The sequence below is a fragment of the Oryzias latipes genome, chromosome 2, assembly GCF_002234675.1.
Source record: "Oryzias latipes chromosome 2, ASM223467v1".
Taxonomy (NCBI): domain Eukaryota; kingdom Metazoa; phylum Chordata; class Actinopteri; order Beloniformes; family Adrianichthyidae; genus Oryzias; species Oryzias latipes.
The window spans coordinates 6377948-6389525 of record NC_019860.2 but is presented as its reverse complement, the minus strand read 5'-3'; the positions used below and the strand labels follow the sequence as shown (position 1 = coordinate 6389525).

General features: G+C 41.9%; 2 protein-coding genes across 3 annotated transcripts in view; both read right to left on the bottom strand.

Moving 5' to 3' along the window:
* Positions 1 to 11578, bottom strand: part of LOC105355327 (NACHT, LRR and PYD domains-containing protein 12-like) — a 1049862-nt gene that overhangs the window by 738588 nt on the left and 299696 nt on the right. The window lies entirely within an intron of this gene.
* LOC105355311 (NACHT, LRR and PYD domains-containing protein 12-like) overlaps positions 1 to 11578 on the bottom strand; it is a 93452-nt gene that overhangs the window by 75708 nt on the left and 6166 nt on the right. The gene's annotated exons all lie outside the window — the stretch shown is intronic.

Sequence of the window (11578 nt, the reverse complement as noted above, 5' to 3'; positions counted from 1 at the left end):
CAGATCCAGAATGGTTATTCCGAGCAAATGGGATGACTAACAGCTGTTTATTTCTCTATAAAAGTCCATGGGAGTTTGACTTCTAGGAACCAGCAGGTACTTCCTGTTTGGAACGCACGGGGGGGGGAGTTACTCAGTCTAGTTCTCTGATACAATCAATTGGACGTCAAGTGAAAGAACGCTTACCTTCTCACTGATCTAGGTCATTGTCCAAGAAGCGAAGAGAAGTAGAGGATATGATAAAATAAAGTTGAAGTCTCACTAGCTGTCACTTGCCTGAGTGTTAAATTTGATCTCCACATTTGACCCCTCCCCTGGGAGAGTGGTGAGCTGCAGACATAGCTGCGTTCAGGAACAATTTAGTGGTTTTGACCCCCCAATCCAACCCCTTTAAGTTAAGAGTCCAGCAGGGAGGCTTTGGTCCCTTTTTTTTAGTCTTTGGTTTGACTTGACTGTAGATGTAGATTGGAACTCATGACCTTCCAGTCTCAGGGGGGACATTATACTACTAGGCCACTGAGTAAGACTTTATTTTGTGCTACTAGCTTTATAGGTGTTCACCATGTTTTGTTTCTGTTCAGACTGTGGTCATTCTGTATGTATTTCAGATGTAAATTGATTTATTTTGTATCTGTTTAGCCCAGTAGGTTTAACCAGGAGTAATATTGAGTTTCGCTTAGTACAGGAAGTTGGGAAACACCAGGAAATAATAGTTGCGTGATTGTTGAAAGTTGACAGGCAGAGTTTATGACTGTCATTTAGGAGAAAGTGGAGGTTAATCTGAAGTTTAGTTCAGATGAAATGTCTGTTTCAGAGAATCCATGAAGTTCATGCTGTAAACCTGAAATGTTTGGAGAAACTCTAAATAAATGACAAACATGTTGAGATCCATGAAGACCACTGCCTCCAAACAAGTCATTTGTTCTTTTGAACCTTCACCCTTCAGTGTTTCATTGAGGATTTACCACCAGGTGACCCAGCAGCCAGTAAAACTGAAGAGGAGTGGCCGTCGTCTGACCTTCAGCTGAACTGGAGACTCCCAGAATTCCTCAGTTTTGCATCAGTTGGTCAACAGAGAATCATTTTCCTCTTAAATCCAGAGCAAATGGAGGCATAAACATTATTTAAGAATAGCTGTGTTTACATGGACAAAAGTAATCGGAAAGAACGCCTGAAAGAACGCCGTTCGGAATAGTCTGCCCCGATCTGACTCGTTCGGATCAAAATTTCTTTACGATCGAGATAGGCAGGTTATGCCGTTTGTTGATCCAATCGTTGTGCATGTAAACGGATCATTCTTATCGTGTGTCTCTATTGCTCTGGTTTTATGTCACGCATAGACGGTGTTTCGCTCCATAGAAAGCTTTGAAGCTTAAACAGGACCAACCGGCTGCTCCGCGGACGCCCGGTGCGAAGCGCAGACACCTCTGCGCACCGCCCTTGCCCCGCGGACTCCTTGCCTCCTATCTTCTCCGACACACCTTGCAAGGGGGGCACCGGGGAGGAGCGCTTCATGCCGCCTGATGTCCGGACCCTGGGCGGTCCGGGCGCGGCTGCCGGTGGACGGAGCGAACCGTGTCTCTGAGCAGAATAGCCAGACTTAAAGTTGGATTTGTGTTTGCAGTCGTGTCCCGACAAAATAAAGGCTGATGTTATTCCCACATATTTATGTGCAGCCAAGATGCAGATTTCCCGCATCGATTTTAGGTCATACAGACTAAATGTTGTTGTTAGCGCATGTTAGCCTTCACCTAACCCTTCTCCCGACTTCGTTCTGCCACAAAAAAGCACTGACCACACAGATTAAAAATAAAATGATGATTTATTATGACCAAAAGTGAGGCCCATATCAATGTTTGTTCTAATCGGAAAAGGTTTTCTGGGCCCATGTTCAAGATATTTTGCACATGTAACCGCTGCTACTAAGATGTTTGACAAATCATGAGCTTCTCAATCAAAATGCGGTCAAATCTGTTCTTGCTCCTGTCTCTGGTGTGAAGAGGAGCAACCATTTCTCCTCTTCACATGGACTTTCAGGGATGAAGATCCAGCGTTCACAGAGGATGATGGATTCTCAGCAGCTCCACACATTTTCAGCTCCCAGACCTAAAAACTGGATTTCAAACATCCCAGAGTTTCAGTGAATGAGTTTTCTTCTATTTCTTAGCAAACTAACTGGGATTTGTTGAATCCACGTCCTGAAATCTCCAGAAATGTCCACAGTTGATCCAAGTGAGTTTCAGCTGGAATGATCCAAGTTTCCAAAAGCTTCAGTCTGGATCTCATTCTAGTGAGAGAAGAACTAAAAAGACCTGCTGCTCATTTGATTGTTGCTGCTTTACTTTCTAAAAACATTTGGATCCAATATTAGAAGAACAAAAATTTGTCTTCCTGTTTGTCTTACATCCAAATGACTGAATTTCACCAAAGAAAAGTCATTTTTCAACTCCAGAGACTCCCACAGTGAGACACCTGCTGGCTGTTCTTTGTAACTGCATCTGCAGCTTCTAGAAACGTCTTTGTTTCTGTTTTCATCTTTTCAAACAGTTTGTTGTCTTCACATGAAGCCTAAAGAAATGTCCTCAGAATGATGGAAACAGTTTTTCTGCAGCTTGAAGCTGTTCTGGAAGATTTTCTTCTTTAGTGCAGAGAAATCTCTCATTTGATGAGACGGAGGAACTGCAGCAACGTTTCCTGGAAAACCTCCACATTTCATTGAAACCATGTTGGAACTTTGTCCATGAGGTCACATGGTCTGGAAGAAGCCCCAGTTCCAGCTGACAGAAGTCTGGTTCTGATCCATCAGATCTACCTAGCAACAGAACCAAACCTTCACGTGTTGCAGCAACAGTTTCCATGTTTGGGAGGATCTTCTGAAGAACAGCTCAGTTCCAGATCACATCATGATGTTTGAGGTTTTCTTCATTCCAGGAAATCATCTGTGTCTCCTTTGATCCGTGCTGAGTCAGCACTTTGACTTCTTTTCAACTTTAGATCCATCATTTACAATCAAGGATTTATAGATATATATGATCTAGAACTTCTTTCTAGGATTCTGATGGACCCAATGCAATAACCCTGTACAACAACTCACTATGCAAAAGATAACATTTGCACATTTTTTATTATCTCTTTATTTGTTTTCTATTTTGCACATTTCTTTTGCACATCTTTTTACTTGCACTGTTCTGTAAATAGCTTTTTAAATTATAATACCCTGATGTCTGTACTTATGCTACATTTTCTTGTTCTTGCTTTTTTTTATTTTTTTTTATTTGATTCTTTTTTCCCTCTGCTGTCAGTTGCTATGGTGACAAACAAATTTCCCACGTGTTGGATCAATAAAGTATCTCTGATTCTGATTCATAAAGATGACTCCTCCCACTTTGGTTTGTGTCAAATGTAGAAAAACTAAAAGAACCAAAATCAATCCAGTTTGGATCAATTCTGTTTTTCAGATCTTTGGAAAAACTGAAGGAATCTCTGCATCCCAGATTTCTTCTTGGGTATTGGTCCGGCAACAGAGTACAGCTGGTATGTGATTGGTTCAATGCTCCAACGTGAAAATCTGTTTGTCTGGAAGCACCAGAAACACAATCAAAGAGAATAGAGAGACTATTTGGAATGATTTCATGAGAATGCATGGACAAATATCATGAACATATGATTCAGATATTTTTTAGAGAAGGCCTTGAAGGCCCTGACGGCCCACCACTGTGTCTACCACAATAAAAGCCCAAAGTTTTACTGACATACTGCAAAGATTTGAAAGCTGTTTCTTTTTTCTGTTTCTTCTACAAAGACTTGTTCAATAAAAAAATGTTTATTTAATGTTGAGATGAAACAAACACAGAATATTTTATTTTTGGTTTTATGCCTTACCTGTGTGATAAATATTCTATTGCATCCAGTTTACATCAAAAGATGAATAATACCTGTTTGGATTGTAACAATATTTTTTAGAGATTTTTGTAGGCTTTACAGTTGTAATGTCTAATATTATTTACTATTAAATGTTCTTCTGATCTGATGATAAACTAATGATTTGTTGTTTTGTTCTTGCAGGGATGACTGTAATGTTGGAGCCACAAAAATGCTCTCATAGTTTATTTTAGTTTATTAGTATGAGGTTGAAGGCTGAAAATTAAGACTTTTTTGTTTGTGAAAAATAGAATAAAGTCAAAACAAAAACCATGGATAAATATACAGTCTATAAAATAATGTGTTTAGCCATTGTGCTATCCTAGGCACTTTAAAGTTGGGAGTTGGGTCATCTAGACCCACTAGAGAGTGCTCTGAACCTTTTTTCTTCAATGATTTGTGATCTTCACTGGTGTCCATGGATTACATGAAATCTTTCCACCTTTATTCACCTTTGTCAACGGTTAAACACCAAATGTCCTCATTTTTCATGCTGATCAGGCAGAAATGCAGAAATGTGTGCTGCAGATCCCATGTTTGCCACTAGAGGGCAGCACAGCCGCTTTGTCATTGTTGCTGTGTGAGCCTGAAGGAGCTTCAAAGTGAGCTGCAGCTTGGTTCAGACAAACCTCCACATTCACACACAGATGTGATCCTGAAGAAGTCTGAACAGAACATTTCAGGAGAACTCTTCAGTCCAGAACATGAGCCTGCATTGTTCCTGAAACTGGGATCAGAGTTCTGCTCTCTGCTCCAACAGAACCACCTTCATGAGCTCCTGGTTTCTTCTGGATCCTCCAACATTCAGACGCTCTCTGACTGAGTTCATGTCTGCACAGAAACCTTCAGGATTCTCTTCTTCCACACGTCTTTCACTCTGAAACTCTCTTCTGAATGTGGATCATCTCAGTCAGACGTTTAGCAGAATCAGAGCCGTGCATGTGGTCCTCCTCATGAGTCCTGAAGCTGCAGGGCTGACGGTGCAGCTTCACCTCACCTTTAGCTCTAATGCTGCTGCACAGAATCCAGGAGCTGCAGAAAAACTCTGCACACAGAGAGAGGATGGAGGCAGCAGATGCAGACTAGGGGAAGAAAGTGATGATCTAAAAAAGAATCTGTTCGTCTGCAGGTCTGTTTTTCTCCAGATCCTGGAGCTGCTGAACATCTGAATCCAACCCATATTTCCAGTGGCGGTTTTAGATATGGGCGATGTGGGCGGTCGCCCAGGGCGGCACTTCATAGGGGGCGGCATTTGCCGTGCCCGATGCGTGCGTTACTCATATGTACGATATTCAAAGAGGAAGCTTGCAGCTTTTAATTTGAAATTGCTTCAGCTGCCGACACTTGACACTTTTACTTTGACACATCAGACTGTTAAGAATGTCTTCATCCTCTTTGCTCTTCACAGTTATGGTGCAAAAAAAAAATAAAAATAAATAAAAGATGAAATAACTCAGAGTGAAACAACGTAAAACAGGCACATGAAAAGGAATTGGGCAGAACAAACACCCGTGCTCAACTCAATTTCGACAAAAGCAGGCAATGGGGATTATTTCCCACAATACTTTGCTCTGACACGGCAGACCCGACACGCACGTGACCACCGCCCTCTGCTGCAAGACGCTTGCGGCCACACCTCTTTGCTGTAGTCTTTGGAACATTAGTCAAAAAACTCGAGAGGGGGGCGCAACTCGCCGGTGGCTGGCTGAATCACACTAACAGGCGTGAGGGGAGTCTTTTTCTATCTGACAATCAACTCTGGGCCGCAGCTGCGCCTCCCGTCATAGAGACGGAGCCGCGTGTGTCAGAGGGGGAGGGGGGATGAGCGCAGACCATTTTTTATGGATTGAGGTTTTTTGGGGGATTTCTGCTGTTTGTGTTGCACAAATTTAGGGAAATGCCAAATATTTTTGGAGTAATCCCACTGACGAGTTCTATGATTTAATCTTTAATGTTTTATAAGACCTAAACATATTAATCACAATAAGTTTTTTTTTTAGATCTAATCCCTCTGATATGTTTCACAAAGACACACACAGGGCGTCACACATTAAGAAATGATTGTTAAAAATGAAGCAGGAGTCCGGCTCTAAAAAAAAATGCTCTAAAAAATGATAAAAGAGCAAAAAAAATGGAATTATTTGATTTGTAATTTCTTATTAATATTTCCAGGCTTTCTTTGTTTTGTTCTGCAGCATGTTCATATTTGTATAATTTTGACAGAATATATTTCTATGGGGAGCAACATATTATTTAAGGTTTAACTTGTGTTCCTGTTTTTATTCATATTTATGTTCAAAAAGTTCAGTTTAAAAGGTTTAAAAGTTTAGCTTTAGTGTGTTCATTAAATGTTTATCTTCTTCGACCCAAAACCTTAAGCGTGTTTTTAACTTAGGCCCCCTGTGTGACTTAGTTTGACCCCCCTGTAATATGAGTCTAGAACATTCATGCATTTTTTTGTGTAAAATAGCTAAATAGAAGATAGGGAACACAACAGGATGTTGTCAAATTTTGTAGGTGTGCAGGGGGGGGGGGGGGGGGGCGCCTGTGGGGTTACTCGCCCAGGGAGTAAGTCAGTGTAGAACCGCCACTGCATATTTCAGATCAACACTCCAAGTTAGAATGAGAAGAGGAAGTGCAGTTCTCCATTAGTCCACTGGGGGAGCTGCAGCACAATAACTGTCCACTTGATGCTGAGAGAGACAGTGGAGCTGATCTCAGATCAGTTCCTGCTGCAGCTCTGACACTCATCTCCACTTTCTCTGATTCCTCCATCACTCTGCTCTCCACCTCCCAGGAACACCGTCCAGTCACAACATCTCTGCAAACCAGCTGCTGCTGCTGCTCCTCTCTGCTCCTCTAGGAGGAACATCAGTCTTCTTCCTCTGAAGATTCTTCATCCTCCCACCTACAGAGAGAATGTAGAGAGACAGAGATGAAGGAGTGTCTCCTGATCCTGGTCTGTCAGTCAGTGATGCAGCACAGCAGCAGAAAGAGCAGCAGGAGCTTCAGTCCTGTTCAGAGCAGCAGCTTCCTGTCATCTTCACCTGTTGGAGCTTCTGCTGCTCTGATTGGCTGACTGTTGTCCTGAAGCCTGTCATCATTCTCCTCAGAGCTTCACTGAGAAGCTGCAGCTTCACAGGAAACTCTGCTTTGCTCTCAGACTAACTTTAGAACCAAACATCTGGAAGCAGCTGGACTGACTCCAACCCTCTACTGACCTCAGAGTCTGCAGTTTGGAGTTTGGACTCTCCACCAGATCCTGGAGCTGCTGAACATCTGAAGACTGAAAGCTGTTGTATCTTAAGTCCAGTTCTGTGAGGTGGGACGGGTTGGACTTCAGAGCTGAGACCAGAGCAGCACAGCTGATCTTTGACAATCTGCAGCTCCTCAACCTGAATCCAGAACAAAGAGTAGAGTTTAAAGACAGTTAAAAGACAGTTCCTGTGGCTGCATCCAAACCAACTGATGTTTCTGCAGCAACAGCAGAAAAAGTCCACTTCCTCTTTCTGCTCAGCTCTTCTCCAAACAGCACTGAATCATGGGAGAATTTCATGATGCTGGCAAGTCTTCATCCCAGTTTTCAGGAGATGATCTTCCAGTCCTTCTCTGCTGCAGCCCTTCAAGCAGAGACTTTCAGCTCCAACAGATCAAAGCAGAGAGAAGAAGGAAGTGATGAGGAAGAGTCAGCAGCAAATGTTGGACATTGATCCCTGATCCATGACTTCAGCTCTGAATGAAGAGTCAGAAGCTGCTGGGAGCTTTGATGGATGATGTGATGATGTTTGTGGATGAAAAGGTGAGGATGTTTGTGGAGGATGTGTCTGTCAGAGCAGCATCCAGCTGCAGCATGACTCTGTCACTGTCTGCTCACAAACATCAGCCGCTGGACTCTCAGCTGCATCTGCTGAAACACAGCAGCAGGACTCAGAGTGCATGTGAGCGTGCACGGCTGCTTCTTCTGCACGCGCTATAAAGGAGTCTGTTGGAGCAAAGACACAAAGAAGAGCTGATGGCTGCAAGCAGAACTTTGTGGAGGACAAATGTCAGCAGACAGCTTTGAAACAAGCAGCTGCAGGAAGAAAAGAAGAAGTTCTTCTGCAGATCTTTGAAGAGAACAAGCAGCTGCAGGAAGATGCTGCTGCAGATCAGAATCTGGACATTTCTGCTCACTGTGGGTCAACACAACTTTGGGTCATCATATTGATCTGAACACAACTGAAACATGGAGTCTGACCTCAGAGTCTGCAGTCTGCAGTCTGGACTCTCCAGAAAACCACACAGATGAAGAACTCCTGAATCCTGCAGGTTCCTGTTCCAGCTCAGGTCCAGTTCTGTCAGGTTGGACGGGTTTTTCTTCAGAGCTGAGACCAGAGCTTCACAGCTGATATCTGACAAACTGCAGCTCCTCAACCTGCAACCAGACAGTAAAGTGTGTTCAGGAGCAGTGATGCAGCTGGAGGTCCAGGAACTTGGTCCATTCAGTCAGGTGGGACCCGCCCTGATGACAGACTGACGGATGACATTTTCACTGTTTGCTCATTTCTTTTGGATTTGGACCCAAAACATGATAATTGATGCAATTGCAATAGATTAGAAATGACTTGAAATGAAGTTAAAATAGACGAGGAATTAAAATGTCATTTCTCATCATGAATTATTAATTACTTAATACATTTTTTAAATGCATAGCAGAAATGCAAATTGAACTGACAGTTGGAAAATAAATTTTCACTTAAATTATGGAACCAAAAAAATATGGCAATTTAAAATCCATTTGATCTTGCTTTGATGTAACCCTTGTGCTATCCTAGGCACCTTAACATAGGGAGTTGGGTCATCTAGACCCACTAGACAGTGCGCTGAACCTTTTTTCTTCAATTATTTGTGATCTTCACTGGTGTCCATGGACTACAGGAAATCTTTTCACCTTTATCCACCTTTGTCATGGTAGGGAGACCACATCAATGTAACCCTTGTTTGAGTTAGAAAATATCAGATACTATTTTTTTCCGTCTTCAATCCTAAATTCTAAAATGCATTTTAAAATGACATCATCACATTGCAAAGTGAATAGTTCATTGAGAATTTAAGATCACTTTAAATTATGGGTAAAAAAAAAAACGTCCATAGAAAAATCTTGATCACATTTTAGTGGTTCCAAAACAAAATCAAGTAAACAAAGACAGTTTGAACCCCCTGCAGATATTTTACAGAGGATGAAGATTCAAGAAAACAAAGTTGCTGATTCATTAAAACATAGAAAAAGAGACATTGAAGAATTTTCCAACAGCAAAGCTATATTAGACAGACCCCTGTTAAGAGACTTTAACACAGAAAATCCTCCTCTGTGTTAAAGAGAAATTCACAGACAGCGCTGTTTTAGGACACTGATGCTAATAATGCAATGCTAATGAGTTATTTATATGTCTTCAGTATAAAATTGCTATATATATCATGATTTAAAGGAGGAGAAGACAAAAGAAATTCACCAAACGGATGACTAATAAACATGAAAAATTTTACTCAAACGTTTACTTGCCACTTGGTGACCAATCCTCTAACTTTTACTCGTCACAGAAGAAAACGTGCTCTAACTCGCGAGTGTTAGTTTCGGATCCTTCAAATTCTATCGAGAAAAAGTTGTGGTGGGATGTATATTGTTATCGTTTTATCGTCAAGCTCTGTGTTTGTTTATAAATCACTGTCACCGACATAATGATCACCTTCACTGGTTAACAGAAGATTGTTGCCTTAAAGCGCCCTCAAGCAGACAATAGGGTTTATAGTGCTGAGCCCCAACTATCCTACTTTCTTTGCTTTACCTCTCTAGTCTGCACTCACACTTGTGTCTGTGTGATCTCTGTGTGTGCATGCTCACGTGCTCTGCTGTGTCTGATTTGAACTTTGACCTCGTTCAGCTTTCAGACAGGTTTGATCAGGATGACTAGTCTGTCTTTAGTTTGAGTTCTTGTTTGTTTTCTGACTCTTTAAACTCATAAATCTGTGAAATGTTCAACTGCTGAACCATTTTTTTTTTGCCATGGGAACATATTTATTCTAAAGAAAATCTAAGCAACTGTTTTCTTCGACTGCAGACTCTTCAAAGAATCAAAGATTTCTAATTTCTGGAATATCCAGAAAATCTTTGAAACCAAACCTTTCAGCTTCAGTGAAGAACTACAAATGTAGAAATGAACCAACCAGCAGCTTCAATGTTCTGACCTCAGAGTCTGCAGTCTGCAGTTTGGACTCTCCAGTCCAGAACACAGAACCTTTATTGATGAATCGTTCAGGTTGTTGTCGCTCAGGTCCAGTTCTGTCAGGTGGGACGGGTTGGACTTCAGAGCTGAGGCCACAATTTCACAGTGAGTCTCAAAGAATACACATTCTTCTGGAAGTCTGTAAAGAGAACGAAAGACAGAAACAGGTGACGAATTAAGGCTGTGATGAAGTTCCAGTTGGACATTTTTCTCTTGATCAGAGCTTCATCTTCATCATGAAACAGTCCTCCTCATCAGTCTCTCTCAGACCTTCATCTTTCTTTCATCTGCAGCTGGAGGAGAGAAGGTGGAGCTCCATGGAGCTTCATGCAGCACTCAGTCTGTCAGTGATCTGAGGTCTGAACCCCAAAGTTACCAGTAGAACATCTGGATCACAGAGACTGAGAGCTGTCACTCTGACCATGATGATGATGGTGATGATGGTTGAATGTGGACAGTTTTTAAATGTTGGTTCTGATCCAGTTTTCTGAGAGTTCTCTGTTTCCAATTCCAAAATGATATTTTAAAGTTTTTATTGTCTCTAATTTCATCTCTGAAGCTGTAAACAACAACAGTTCATCTTCCTGTTCTGTTGCAGAACTTTGAATCCAGTTTCCTCATCAGGTCCACGTCTCCCGTCATGAACAGAAGCACAGCAGCATCAACCTTCAGGCAGAACTTTCCAGAAGGTCTTCTTGAAACTTCTTGAAAGAGGCTAAAGTGACTGTTTCTATTCTCAAAGAGCCTTTCTAAATCTGTACGTGATGCTTCCTTGAAGCTGTTTATGTTGTCATGGAATCACCACATGTTTCTGGGGGCGGGGTCTGTTACCAGCTGACTGGAAAAGGGTAACAGCAGAGAAAGAGGCCAGGGGGCGGTGCTTCGAAAGGAAACGAAAGAAATGTCTCACTACAATAAAAGCAGGTGGATTCTTCAGTTTCTCATTAAAAGCCAGGAATCTTCTCCACAGGAACCTCAGAAGACCATGCTGACCTTTCACTCTGATCACTCTGACCTTTGACCCATCATGCTCCTCACAGTTCACTCACACATCAAACAATGAGGCTGTTGATGTTCCAAAGGACAGAAGAATCCAGACTGCTGATGGTTAGCTAGCTTTGATCATCATGGTTCTCACGGTTCTAGAGCCACACTATGACCAAACAGCCAGAGCCGTTTCAAAGGCACCCGGGTTGATCCAGAAGATTTTCTGGTGAACTTGTACTCACACTCTGGGATTTTTCTAGAAGCATCAGAGAATTAAGAATCCAGAAAAATAGAAGAAAGACGTCTACACAAACAAACAAATCAATACAAGCTCATGACAAAGAAGATTTCAGAGAGATTTCCCTGATTTTCTGTCTGCACTGCTGTGTGTTGGACTCAGATGTTCA